Source organism: Scyliorhinus torazame, chromosome 15 (assembly GCF_047496885.1).
Source record: "Scyliorhinus torazame isolate Kashiwa2021f chromosome 15, sScyTor2.1, whole genome shotgun sequence".
NCBI lineage: Eukaryota > Metazoa > Chordata > Chondrichthyes > Carcharhiniformes > Scyliorhinidae > Scyliorhinus > Scyliorhinus torazame.
This window is the reverse complement of record NC_092721.1, coordinates 131,888,614-131,901,852: the sequence shown is the minus strand read 5'-3', so window position 1 is coordinate 131,901,852 and position 13,239 is coordinate 131,888,614. Positions and strand designations below refer to the sequence as shown.

The following is a 13,239-nucleotide window of genomic DNA, read 5'->3' as shown; positions in this document are numbered from 1 at the left end:
AAGATTGTGGTCAGAGCCTTCGCTGTCCCTTCCTCACTTCTCTTCGCAACCTAGCATGCATCCCATACATAGCAGATTCCTGGGCACTGATTAAACATTTTCAAGAAAATTGCATAATATAGCATAAAGCTCTCACTTCTCCATTTACAGGAGAACATCCCCACCCGCACCAGTGTGACATTTTTAATTTTCTGCTCCAGATATCTTGTGAAGCCAAATGGACAGAACCTCCTGAGGAGTGATTTGGAGCCCAATTCCTTATGGATGTTCTTAAATCCTGGGGTTTACAAATTTCAGACAGCTGCCGGTGCTATTTTTGGTACTACTGGGGTATCCACCTCAGGAGGATTTTGGCGAGGATTACTTTTGTGACAACTGTAAGTCAGCGACAGCCAAATGTTTGAATTATATTTTAAAATCTCCCATTCAAATTTAGCAGTTTACTAAAGGCAATCAAATGCTAAACAAAGACCGGCCTTGGAAAGGAAAATCGGCCCGACTTCCAACCATAGAAAGCCTTGACACAATGTATCTGCAGCATTGGGATCGAGGGAGGCAAAACCAGGTGCATTTTCAGCAGATGACGTTATCTTGCCAATTCCAATTCGTTCTGTGATGCCAGCACTGAAGTGGGCATAGATAGGCATCAGATCCCACCTCCAGCAAATTTTGCACACAGCAGTAAAAGGGATAAAGGTCTGGGATAATCATGCCCTTTCCCATATTCCTCCTTTGCCCACCTGGATTACAGAGGATTTGCATCCAAAGAGGCAAGGAATTTCTAGGCTAGTGTATTCTCAAACAGAACATCTGCAACTCCATTACATACAGAAACATTAGTTCCAACCTGTAAATGGTAAAACTGATTTCACAGATTATTTAAAGATTATTATTACAGTAAAACTGCCAATTCTGTCTTTCATTATTAATTATCAAATTAATTGGAAATTTCACCATTTTCTTTGTTCACTCATTTATCTCCGTGCTTCCATCATGATATGGAGATGCCAGCATTGGACTGGGGTGGGCACAGTAAGAAGTCTTACAACACCAGGTTGAAGTCCAACAGGTTTGTTTCGAATTACTAGCTTTTGGAGCACAGCTCCTTTATCAAGTGAGTGAAGGAGCAGTGCTCCGAAAGGTAGTGATTCGAAACAAACCTGTTGGACTTTAACCTGGTGTTGTAAAACTTCTTACTGCTTCCATCATGACTATTAGAAAAGAAAAACAAGCCAGTTTGTTTTCAACAAATACAACTCATAGTCATTGTGTAGTACAGAACTTGAGTATTGCTGAAAAGAGGGACATTTTGTCAAAGGTTTTGCTCATGCACTCATCAGGACAATTCACAAAAATACAATGTGATGGAAATCAACACATTTATACTGTTCATATTGGTTGGCAGGTGGACTCTGATTGGTAGATGCGTTGCCATGGAGAATATACCAGGAATGCTTGGGAGTTAACTGCGAGTCACCATTAACTGGTGCATTCTCCATGCCAAAGCCGCTACCAATCACTTGCCAACCAATCAGCACTCTCCTGTCATAGTGTAAGTTTGTTGATTTAACTTACATTGAATTTTTATTGAAGTCCTAATGAGTGCAAAATGAAAAGCTTTGACAAAAATGGCTGGTTTAGCACAGGGCTAAATCGCTGGCTTTGAAAGCAAACCAAGGCAGGCCAGCAGCACGGTTTAATTCCTGTACCAGCCTCCCCAAAAGGCGCCAGAATGTGGCAACTAGGGGCTTTTCACAGTAACTTCATTTGAAGCCAACTGGTGACAATAAGCGATTTTCATTTTCATTTCATTTCATTTCAAAATGTCTCTTTTTCAGAAATACAACATGGTGGATCAAATTAACAGTTGTGACATTTTATGTATTGTATATTTTGCCTCAAACAAATATATGAAGAAAAACACAAAGGTTTAGATTTTGACATTGCTATCAGTTGTGCTCAGTCAGTTCCAGGAGTGATATATTTTGCACCTTTTGGGGTTTCCCCCAGAAGCAGTGTGCCCATAAGAGACATCTGCCAGTATGATCTCACTTTGTCTCTGTTGCATTTTTCTGGCTAGGGTTTATTGTCTTATTCGGGATGAACAAGAAATGATCACTACTGGTGATCACTTCTAGGAGAGAACCTACTCTCTCAAGGTACAGGAGATACTATGCTGCAGCTAAAAACTGTGGCTTCTTCCAGCATTTGTTGCAAATTGTGTTAATTGCAATACATGGCCAGCAACCACTATCATTTAAGATAAAAGCAAATTAATGCAGATTCTGGAATCTGAAACATGAACAGAAAATATTAGAAAACCTCAACAGGTCTGACAGCAATTGCGGAGAGAGAAGGGAGCTAACGTTTCGAGTCTGGATGACTGAGTGGACTTCTTGGAGACTGATTGCACCGGTATGTGTCCGACATGTGATCCCAGTGGCTGAAAGAGCTGTTGGAATAAGAGGAGAAGGTGGGAAAACACAGTCAAAGAAGACTTGCAGAATGGGATGATTGTGCTAGCTGGTGGGAGGAGGGGGTTGATAGTGAGGTGATGTTTTGATGCTCATGGCTTCAAGAATTTTTAACAATGCTCTGGTTGTAGCAGTTAATTGAATGCAGTAGTTAACAAGGACTGGCCATCAGTTTTAAGACTTGGAACATCAAGAAGCATGCAGCAGGGGTGACACAGCAGGACCCAATTGCTGCAAGCTCATTCACTGCTCCATCAAGACTTCATTGGCCCATGGAAGCAAATGGAGAGAATAGTTATTCTGACATTGAGGGAAAGTGTGAATAAGTTAAACAGGTCTTTCAAGCAGCCAACACAAGCATGATGGGATGAATGATCTCCTTCTGTGCTATTGGATTCTATGATGGCATCTAACAAAAAATATCCCAGGCATGGTGGAAGAACTGGCCTTCTAGGCAGAGCCAACTGCACCATGCACTGCACAGCAGCTCAGTGCCAGAAGTTTAATGGCATTACCAATCTCACTGAGGTAAGGGACGACTGTCACGTCTTTTGACAATGCAATGTAAAAAGTATGTTTCACATGTCATTTTTCTCATTGTGTTCAACCCTGTCTACAACAAACTATTAATGTGCAAAATATACAACCTTCCACATTGTCTTCCTCCTCTACACGTGTGCTTGCCTTCACATCAGAACATAAAGGGAAGCAGAAAAGGCAAAAAGGAAATATAATTGCTTCCTTCTTGAACTTATTGGTGGCCTTATTACAGGAATACTTAACCTGGGTTTGATTCCATACGATGACAGAATCTCCATTCCTGCACCCGCATAACAACAAAACTCAGGAAGGATTAGGCAGATCACTTATTTTTCTTTTGTTACTATCCTTGGCTCGATCCCAGGCTGTGGGGGGAGACCCATGGGCCAGTAATCTTTTGTTTAAAGTAGTTAAAGATTGAGATCAAAGACACCTGCTTTTGGAATAAAGCCGCAAGATTCCAGGAGTTTTGAATAAACACTATAAATGTTACTGTACAAAGTTAGAAAAATAAAACAATTTACATTATATATATGCCTTATACTCTAACATTCAGAATTACCATGAGGACAACATGAATTAACGGACAAACTGTAGTTGAACACCCCACAGATGCCTTAGTAACAGATCCCATGGATTTCTCACCCACCCAGCCAGACGTCAGGGACACTGTGAGTCACCAAATCTTATTAAAACTCCTTCTCATGGAATTCCAGTTCTGCACTCTCAAAGATCTAGCCTTCGAACTTCCTCAGTGCTGCTCCAGCTCGCACTGCCTCAATGGCTGATCCCCTCCTGGTGGTTTCATTTCTTTTCCCGAGGCCGCACTCTCCAGGATTCCAGAGATTGCTTGTAAGCATCCAATTACCAACATAATTTCAGCTCTTGACTGAACTGGAACTGTTCCTGATTTTCCGAGCTCCATCTTTCTCAGTTTCTCCAAGTAAATACTTTTTGCGGCCTGTCTTGACCCCACTAAGGGCAGCACGGTAGCACAGTGGTTAGCACAATTGCTTCACAGCTCCAGGGTCCCAGGTTCGATTCCCAGCTTGGGTCACTGTCTGTGCGGAGTCTGCACGGTCTCCCTGTGTGTGCGTGGGTTTCCTCCGGGTGCTCCGTGTCCTCCTACAGTTCAAAGATGTGCAGGTTAGGTGGATTGGCCATGCTAAATTGCCGTTAGTGTCCAAAATTGCCCTTAGTGTTGGATGGGGTTGCTGGGTTGTGGGGATAGGGTGGAGGTGTGGGCTTGGGAGGGTGCTCTTTTCAAGAGCCGGTGCAGACTCGATGGGCCGAATGGCCTCCTTCTGCACTGTAAATTCTATGATATGATTCACTCTTAGTTGCACTGAGCCATCAATGGCCCCCCAGGTTTTCTTTTCATCCTAACGTTTTCCACAGCACGGGGCCACCAAACAGCTCCTGGACCTTCTGCTGAGTCTCAACTGCACAGCCAGCTGACAGCGCTGTTGCTGCCTGGAAGCTCTTCTCTGACTGACTCAACCAAATCTACCTTTGAACTGCTCATCACTGACCTTTGAACTGATCTGGGGAACCTTGAGGTCCCACCCTTGTTGCTAGGCAGGAGCCACCGTAAACACATTGGAACATCTTGTCCCTTAAATGTTACAATGTCCTCTGGGACGCACAGATCACTGGATTTCCTCACACTTTGATATGCCATCAATTAAGATGGAAAACGCAGAGTGAATTAACTATGGCTTTAATTGACTTACAACAGAGCTGGCAGCATGCCCCAGAATGAGGCAGTGTTAGAGGTCGACAGCTTATATACCCAGGCCCTAGGGGGAGGAGCCACAGGCAGAGCCAAAACCGTACAATATGTAATATATTGGCAAGACTGTACAACACGTAATACTGTGGCAGCACAGTACAACACAGTGGTTTCACCACACACTTACAAGGCAGAATCTTACTGGCATTGTTTTTACACAGAGGTTGGGTCCATACACGGGTTCTGACCCACATGGGTCTGAGTTCATCTGCTTATCGACCTTATGTGGCCAATGAACAGGCTGGATCTGGGAAGTCCCTCCAATTAGGAATAACGGGTGGGTTGTGGTGGAAGGATGGCCAATCAAAGATCCCAAAGACATGGATGTCTGACAGTTGATATATGGGGGTGGGGGTCTGTGTGGACTCCTTGAGGTGGGGGTACCCTCTGAAGACTTCTAAAATTGTTAAAATAATATTGGCTTCAGCTGTTAGGCCATCAAGGGTAGGAGGGAGCCCCTCTAGAGGATGATCTGCAGTGTGGTCCTTTTACACACACAGCTCCCATGTTGGGGAAGAGGTAAGGAATTAAAAGAGGCCTCACTGACCTCTGGTCTTTCACTAGGTGGCCGTTTCGAAGCACCTTTTGGGTTTCAGTCTAAGAGGGGGACAGGTCTGCTGCTGTAATCACCATTTTGGCTCCCAAGTAGACACTTAATTGATCTTAATTAGCTATCCGCTGCTGCAGTCTCTGGTGACAGCCCTGACCTCTTCAATGGAGTAGGGCAGGCTATGGGCCTTTATGAAGTGAAAGAACCGGGTGACCCCTGGGTGACAGAGGCCATTGTATAGGGCCCGGAGTCGGTCCACTTGTGCGCTGGCACATGCACCTCGGGATAGGGCATCGGGGGGCTCGTTGAGTTTCCCCAGGCGATACAAACTCTCGTAATTGTAGGTGGAGAGCTCGATCCTCCACCTTAAGATCTTATCGTTTTTGATCTTGCCCCGCTGTGTATTATTAAACATGAAGGAAACCGACCATTGGTCAGTGAGGAGAGTGAATCTCCTGCCGGCGAGGTAATGCCTCCAATGCCGCACAGCTTCCACAATGGCTTGGGCCTCCTTTTCGACAGAGGAGTGCCGAATTTCGGAGGCATGGAGGGTGCGGGAAAAGAATGCCACGGTTCTGCCTGCCTGGTTGAGGGTGGCGGCCAGAGCGACGTCCGATGCATCGCTCTCGACCTGAAAGGGGAGGGTCTCGTCGACCGCGTGCATCGTGGCCTTGGCGATGTCAGCCTTGATGCGGTTAGAGGCCTGGCGGGCCTCAGCCGTCAGGGGGAAAATTATGGAGTGGATGAGTGGGCGGGCCTTGTCCGCATAGTTAGGGACCCACTGGGCATAATAGGAGGCATCGTTTGAGGGCCTTGGGGAAGTGGGGGAGGGGGAGTTCCATGAGGGGGGTATGCGGTCGGGGTCAGGCCCTAGAACTCCAATTTCCACAACATAGCCAAGGATGGCTAAGCGGTTGGTGCGGAACACGCACTTCTCCTTATTATACGTGAGGTTCAGGAGTTTGGCGGTGTGGAGAAATTTGAAATGGTTAGCGTCGTGGTCCTGCTGGTCGTGGCCGCAGATGGTGACGTTATCTAGGTACGGGAAGGTGGCCCGCAGCCCGTACCGGTCAACCATTCGGTCCATCTCACGTTGGAAGACCGAGACCCCATTAGTGACGCCGAAGGGAACCCTAAGGAAGTGGTAAAAGCGACCGTCTGCTTCGAACGCAGTGTATTGGCAGTCCGCCTTGCGGATGGGGAGCTACATAGAACATAGAACAATACAGCGCAGTACAGGCCCTTCGGCCCACGATGTTGCACCGAAACAAAAGCCATCTAACCTACACTATGCCATTATCATCCATATGTTTATCCAATAAACTTTTAAATGCCCTCAATGTTGGCGAGTTCACTACTGTAGCAGGTAGGGCATTCCACGGCCTCACTACTCTTTGCGTAAAGAACCTACCTCTGACCTCTGTCCTATATCTATTACCCCTCAGTTTAAAGTTATGTCCCCTCGTGCCAGCCATATCCATCCGCAAGGAGAGAAGGCTCTCACTGTCCACCCTATCCAACCCCCTGATCATTTTGTATGCCTCTATTAAGTCTCCTCTTAACCTTCTTCTCTCCAACGAAAACAACCTCAAGTCCGTCAGCCTTTCCTCATAAGATTTTCCCTCCATACCAGGCAACATCCTGGTAAATCTCCTCTGCACCCGCTCCAAAGCCTCCACGTCCTTCCTATAATGCGGTGACCAGAACTGTACGCAATACTCCAAATGCGGCCGGACCAGAGTTCTGTACAGCTGCAACATGACCTCCCGACTCCGGAACTCAATCCCTCTACCAATAAAGGCCAACACTCCATAGGCCTTCTTCACAACCCTATCAACCTGGGTGGCAACTTTCAGGGATCTATGTACATGGACACCTAGATCCCTCTGCTCATCCACACTTTCAAGAACTTTACCATTAGCCAAATATTCCGCATTCCTGTTATTCCTTCCAAAGTGAATCACCTCACACTTCTCTACATTAAACTCCATTTGCCACCTCTCAGCCCAGCTCTGCAGCTTATCTATATCCCTCTGTAACCTGCTACATCCTTCCACACTATCGACAACACCACCGACTTTAGTATCGTCTGCAAATTTACTCACCCACCCTTCTGCGCCTTCCTCTAGGTCATTGATAAAAATGACAAACAGCAACGGCCCCAGAACAGATCCTTGTGGTACTCCACTTGTGACTGTACTCCATTCTGAACATTTCCCATCAACCACCACCCTCTGTCTTCTTTCAGCTAGCCAATTTCTGATCCACATCTCTAAATCACCCTCAATCCCCAGCCTCCGTATTTTTTGCAATAGCCTACCGTGGGGAACCTTATCAAACGCTTTGCTGAAATCCATATACACCACATCAACTGCTCTACCCTCGTCTACCTGTTCAGTCACCTTCTCAAAGAACTCAATAAGGTTTGTGAGGCATGACCTACCCTTCACAAAGCCATGCTGACTATCCCTGATCATATTATTCCTATCTAGATGATTATAAATCTTGTCCCTTATAATCCCCTCCAAGACTTTACCCACTACAGACGTGAGGCTCACCGGTCTATAGTTGCCGGGGTTGTCTCTGCTCCCCTTTTTGAACAAAGGGACCACATTTGCTGTCCTCCAGTCCTCTGGCACTATTCCTGTAGCCAATGATGACATAAAAATCAAAGCCAAAGGTCCAGCAATCTCTTCCCTGGCCTCCCATAGAATCCTAGGATAAATCCCATCAGGTCCCGGGGACTTATCTATTTTCAGCCTGTCCAGAATTGCCAACACCTCTTCCCTACGTACCTCAATGCCATCTATTCTATTAGCCTGGGGCTCAGCATTCTCCTCCACAACATTATCTTTTTCCTGAGTGAATACTGACGAAAAATATTCATTTAGTATCTCGCCTATCTCTTCAGACTCCACACACAATTTCCCATCCCTGTCCTTGACTGGTCCTACTCTTTCCCTAGTCATTCGCTTATTCCTGACATACCTATAGAAAGCTTTTGGGTTTTCCTTGATCCTTCCTGCCAAATACTTCTCATGTCCCCTCCTTGCTCGTCTTAGCTCTCTCTTTAGATCCTTCCTCTCTACCTTGTAACTATCCATCGCCCCAACCGAAACTTCACTCTTCATCTTCACATAGGCCTTCTTCTTCCTCTTAACAAGAGATTCCACTTCCTTGGTAAACCACGGTTCCCTCGCTCGACGCCTTCCTCCCTGTCTGACCGGTACATACTTATCAAGAACACGCAGTAGCTGATCCTTGAACAAGCCCCACTTATCCAGTGTGCCCAACACTTGCAGCCTACTTCTCCACCTTATCCCCCCCAAGTCACGTCTAATGGCATCATAATTGCCCTTCCCCCAGCTATAACTCTTGCCCTGCGGTGTATACTTATCCCTTTCCATCATTAACGTAAACGTCACCGAATTGTGGTCACTGTCCCCAAAGTGCTCTCCTACCTCCAAATCCAACACCTGGCCTGGTTCATTACCCAAAACCAAATCCAACGTGGCCTCGCCTCTTGTTGGCCTGTCAACATATTGTTTCAGGAAACCCTCCTGCACACACTGTACAAAAAACGACCCATCTATTGTACTCGAACTATATATTTTCCAGTCAATATTTGGAAAGTTAAAGTCTCCCATAATAACTACCCTGTTACTTTCGCTCATATCCAGAATCATCTTCGCCATCCTTTCCTCTACATCCCTAGAACTATTAGGAGGCCTATAAAAAACTCCCAACAGGGTGACCTCTCCTTTCCTGTTTCTAACTTCAGCCAATACTACCTCGGAAGAAGAGTCCCCATCTAGCATCCTCTCCGCCACCGTAATACTGCTCTTGACTAGCAGCGCCACACCTCCCCCTCTTTTGCCTCCTTCTCTGAGCTTACTAAAACACCTAAACCCCGGAACCTGCAACATCCATTCCTGTCCCTGCTCTATCCATGTCTCCGAAATGGCCACAACATCGAAGTCCCAGGTACCAACCCACGCTGCCAGTTCCCCTACCTTGTTTCGTATACTCCTGGCATTGAAGTAGACACACTTCAAACCACCTACCTGAACGCTGGCCCCCTCCTGCGACGTCAAATCTGTGCTCCTGACCTCTATACTCTCATTCCCCCTTACCCTAAAACTACAATCCAGGTTCCCATGCCCCTGCTGCATTAGTTTAAACCCCCCCAAAGAGCACTAACAAATCTCCCCCCCAGGATATTTGTGCCCCTCAGGTTCAGATGTAGACCATCCTGTCTGTAGAGGTCCCACCTTCCCCAGAAAGAGCCCCAGTTATCCAAAAATCTGAAACCCTCCCGCCTGCACCATCCCTGTAGCCACGTGTTTAAATGCTCTCTCTCCCTATTCCTCATCTCACTATCACGTGGCACGGGCAACAACCCAGAGATAACAACTCTGTTTGTTCTAGTTCTGAGCTTCCATCCTAGCTCCCTGAAAGCCTGCCTGACATCCTTGTCCCCTTTCCTACCTATGTCGTTGGTGCCAATGTGGACCACGACTTGGGGCTGCTCCCCCTCCCCCCTAAGGACCCGGAAAACACGATCCGAGACATCACGTACCCTTGCACCTGGGAGGCAACATACCAAACGTGAGTCTCTCACGCTCTCACAAAATCTCCTATCTGTGCCCCTGACTATAGAGTCCCCAATTACTAATGCTCTGCTCCTCTCCCCCCTTCCCTTCTGAGCAACAGGGACAGACTCCGTGCCAGAGGCCCGTACCCCATGGCTTACCCCTGGTAAGTCCCCCCCCCCACAAGTATCCAAAGCGGTATACTTGTTTCTCAGGGGAACGACCGCAGGGGATCCCTGCACTGACTGTTTTTTCCCAGTCCCTCTTACAGTTACCCACCTATCTCCAATCTTTGGTGTAACTAATTCCCTGAAGCTGCTATCTATGACCCCTTCTGCCTCCCGAATGATCCGAAGTTCTTCCAACTCCAGCTCCAGTTCCCTAACTCGGTCTTGGAGGAGCTGGAGATGGCAGCACTTCCTGCAGGTAAAATCAGCAGGGACACTAACTGCATCCCTCACCTCAAACATCCTGCAGGAGGAACATTGCACTCCCTTCCCTGCCATTCCTCTAACTTTCTACCAAGATCTGGCTAACAACTAAATTAAACTTTTATAAAAAATAATAATAATATAATAAGCTGGTGGTAGGCAGATTTCAGGTCCACTGTAGAGAAGACCCGGTACTGTGCAATCTGATTGCGCGAGCTGCGTTGAGCTGCGTGTACCGATTGATGGTCTGACTGTAGTCAATGACCATCCTGTGTTTCTCCCCAGTCTTTACTACTACCACTTGGGCCCTCCAGGGGCTGTTGCTGGCCTCAATGATACCTTCCCGCAGCAGCCGCTGGACCTCAGGCCTGATGAAGGTCTTGTCCTGGGCACTGTATCGTCTGCTCCTGGTGGCGACGGGTTTGCAATCCAGGGTGAGGTTCGCAAACAGGGAAAATGGGTCGACCTTAAGGGTCGTGAGGCCACGAATGGTGAGGGTTGGTAGGGGTCCGCTGAATTTTAGAGTGAGGCTTTGGAGGTTGCACTGGAAGTCCAGGCCGAGTAACAGGGCACCGCAGAGGTTGGGGAGGATGTAGAGCCGGAAGTTGCTGAACTTTACGCCCTGGACGGTGAGGGTGGTGATACAGTACCCACGGAGTGGGATCGGAGGCCAGGGAGATTCTTTCGGGAACGGGGTGTACCGCGAGGGAGCAGTGCCTTACCATAGAGGGGTGGATGAAGCTTTCCGTGCTCCCGGAGTCAAGAAGGCAGGATGTCTTGGGTCCATCAACTTTAACCGTCGTCGTCGCGGTTGCGAGGTTGTGCGGCCGGGACTGGTCGAGCGTGATGGAGGCGAGCTGCGGCTGGTGTTGGTAGGCCCCAGGCTGGTCGGCTGCGGTGGCAAGCGATGAGCGGCCAGATGAGATGCCTGAGGCGCCGTCCAAAATGGCGCCGAAGATGGCGGCGCCCGCGTCGGGTGGAGTTAAAGATGGCGGCGCCCACGGGCCGCACGTGGTCTGATGGGAGGAAGATGGCGGTGCCCATGGGCCGCCATGTTTTGCTGGGAGAAAGATGGCGGCGCCCATGGGCCGCTCGTGAGCTGCGGGGATGAAAATGACGGCGCCCACGGGTCTGTATCTTTGCTTAATAAATTGATGCACTATCAATTACGGCGAGACAAGAGGAGAGAGTAATCAAGGCTTTATTAAGCAGAGGTGTGTTGCCTCCTGCAGCTGGGCGGAACCAGCAGGCAGGGATCTACCCCCGTACCTGTAGTACAGGAGCCTTACCGTATTACCTCTAATACAAGTATTATACAAACAGTGGTGACTACCACAATATGGACATCAAGTCATTTCTTAGGGCTCAATTTGCTCATTTTCTCTAAGTATACCAAAAAGTCTTTAGGATACAAAGGTCTCTGATCTTTGCAATAGATTAATGAACTTGGGGTTGTGGCTCTGCATGGTCAATTAAATTGTGTGAACCTGCAAGATACTCAACCTTGAAGTTGAACTGATGAAAATGATCTGACCATCTGTAGATGTATATAGGTCAACGTAATTGCATTTCCTGGTGCATCTGTTGTGATATACCTTTCCACGTCTATATTGAAATGGTGGCGATGGAGGGTGGGATTCTCCGTTGGCTGACACTGAAATCGGGAAACTCGATTAGGCAGAGAATAGGTTCCAACGCTGAAATTGCGGCAGGTGCCGATTTGATGCCAAATCGCAATTCTCCGTCACCTCAACAGCGGTGTCCATACGGTGCAGAACCCATGTGCAGTAATCATGGTTTGCATATCATTAGAGGGCCGGACCCAGCATTCTTTGGGGCTTCCGCGATTCTCCGCTTCCGATAGGCCGGGTTCTCGATGGAGCGGTTCACTTGTACTTTTAAAAATCGTGAAACCGGCATTGTGGCTGCTGAGGGAGAGAGCAGGGGTACGGAAAGTGTCCAGCATTGCCATAGTTTGCTGGCAGTTGTGCCACTGGCCATGGCAGTTCTGCCGGAGCATGGGGAAGTGGCAGAGGGTGGCCAGGAGGTGGGCTGTGGGGTCAGAGTGCATGGGCATGGAACACCATTGCCGCAGCCGGAAAGGCAGCCATGCGCTGCGTTCACCGCTGACAGCCCACTGTCAACTCTGTAAACTTAGGGCCACGGGTTGTACAGGTATAACCCCCAGGCCATCCCCAGGTGCCCTCTGTCCCCAGCCACCCTATCAGCTGTATGGGCATGCTCCAGCACAACCAGTGCCATCTTGTTGGCTGGGATGTGTGTGTGTGGGGAGTGTAATGTGTATATGCGGCTGCAGCTTGTCAGCCTCCCGAGTGTCAATCATGGCGCTGGCGAATCCCGCACCGTTTTTCATTGCAATCGATTGTGTTCCACATGGGGTCGGTGCTAGCCCCTCAACAGTTGCTAAATCGGTCCAGGTTCAGCATCAGTTTTGCTGTCGTGAAAGTCCATGAATCCTGCCCCGGCGTCAAAACACACCAAACACACACTGTTCTTATACAGTGCCGACTTTGCCTTGTTAAAGGCTGCACGCCACTTTGCCAGCTCTGCCGTGACATCCTGGTAAATCCAAATACTGCTGCCTTACCACCGCACCTCACTATTTTCTTTGGCCCATTTCAGGACCCTCTCCTTGGTCTGGATACTGTGAGAACACAGTATCATCGCACATAGTGGTTCATTTGCCTGTGGCCTCACCCGGAGTGTTCAGTGGGCTCTGTCCAGCTCAGGGGGATACCACTCAACCATCAACTTTACAAAAATATCGGCCAAGTACTCAGTCAGCCTTGGGTCCTCCACCCCCTCCGGCATCTCCATGATCCTGAGATTCTGCCTCCTC

General features: G+C 48.2%; 1 long non-coding RNA gene across 2 annotated transcripts in view; it reads left to right on the top strand.

Moving 5' to 3' along the window:
• LOC140391820 (uncharacterized) overlaps nucleotides 1–13,239 on the top strand; it is a 232,536-nt gene that overhangs the window by 90,210 nt on the left and 129,087 nt on the right. The window lies entirely within an intron of this gene.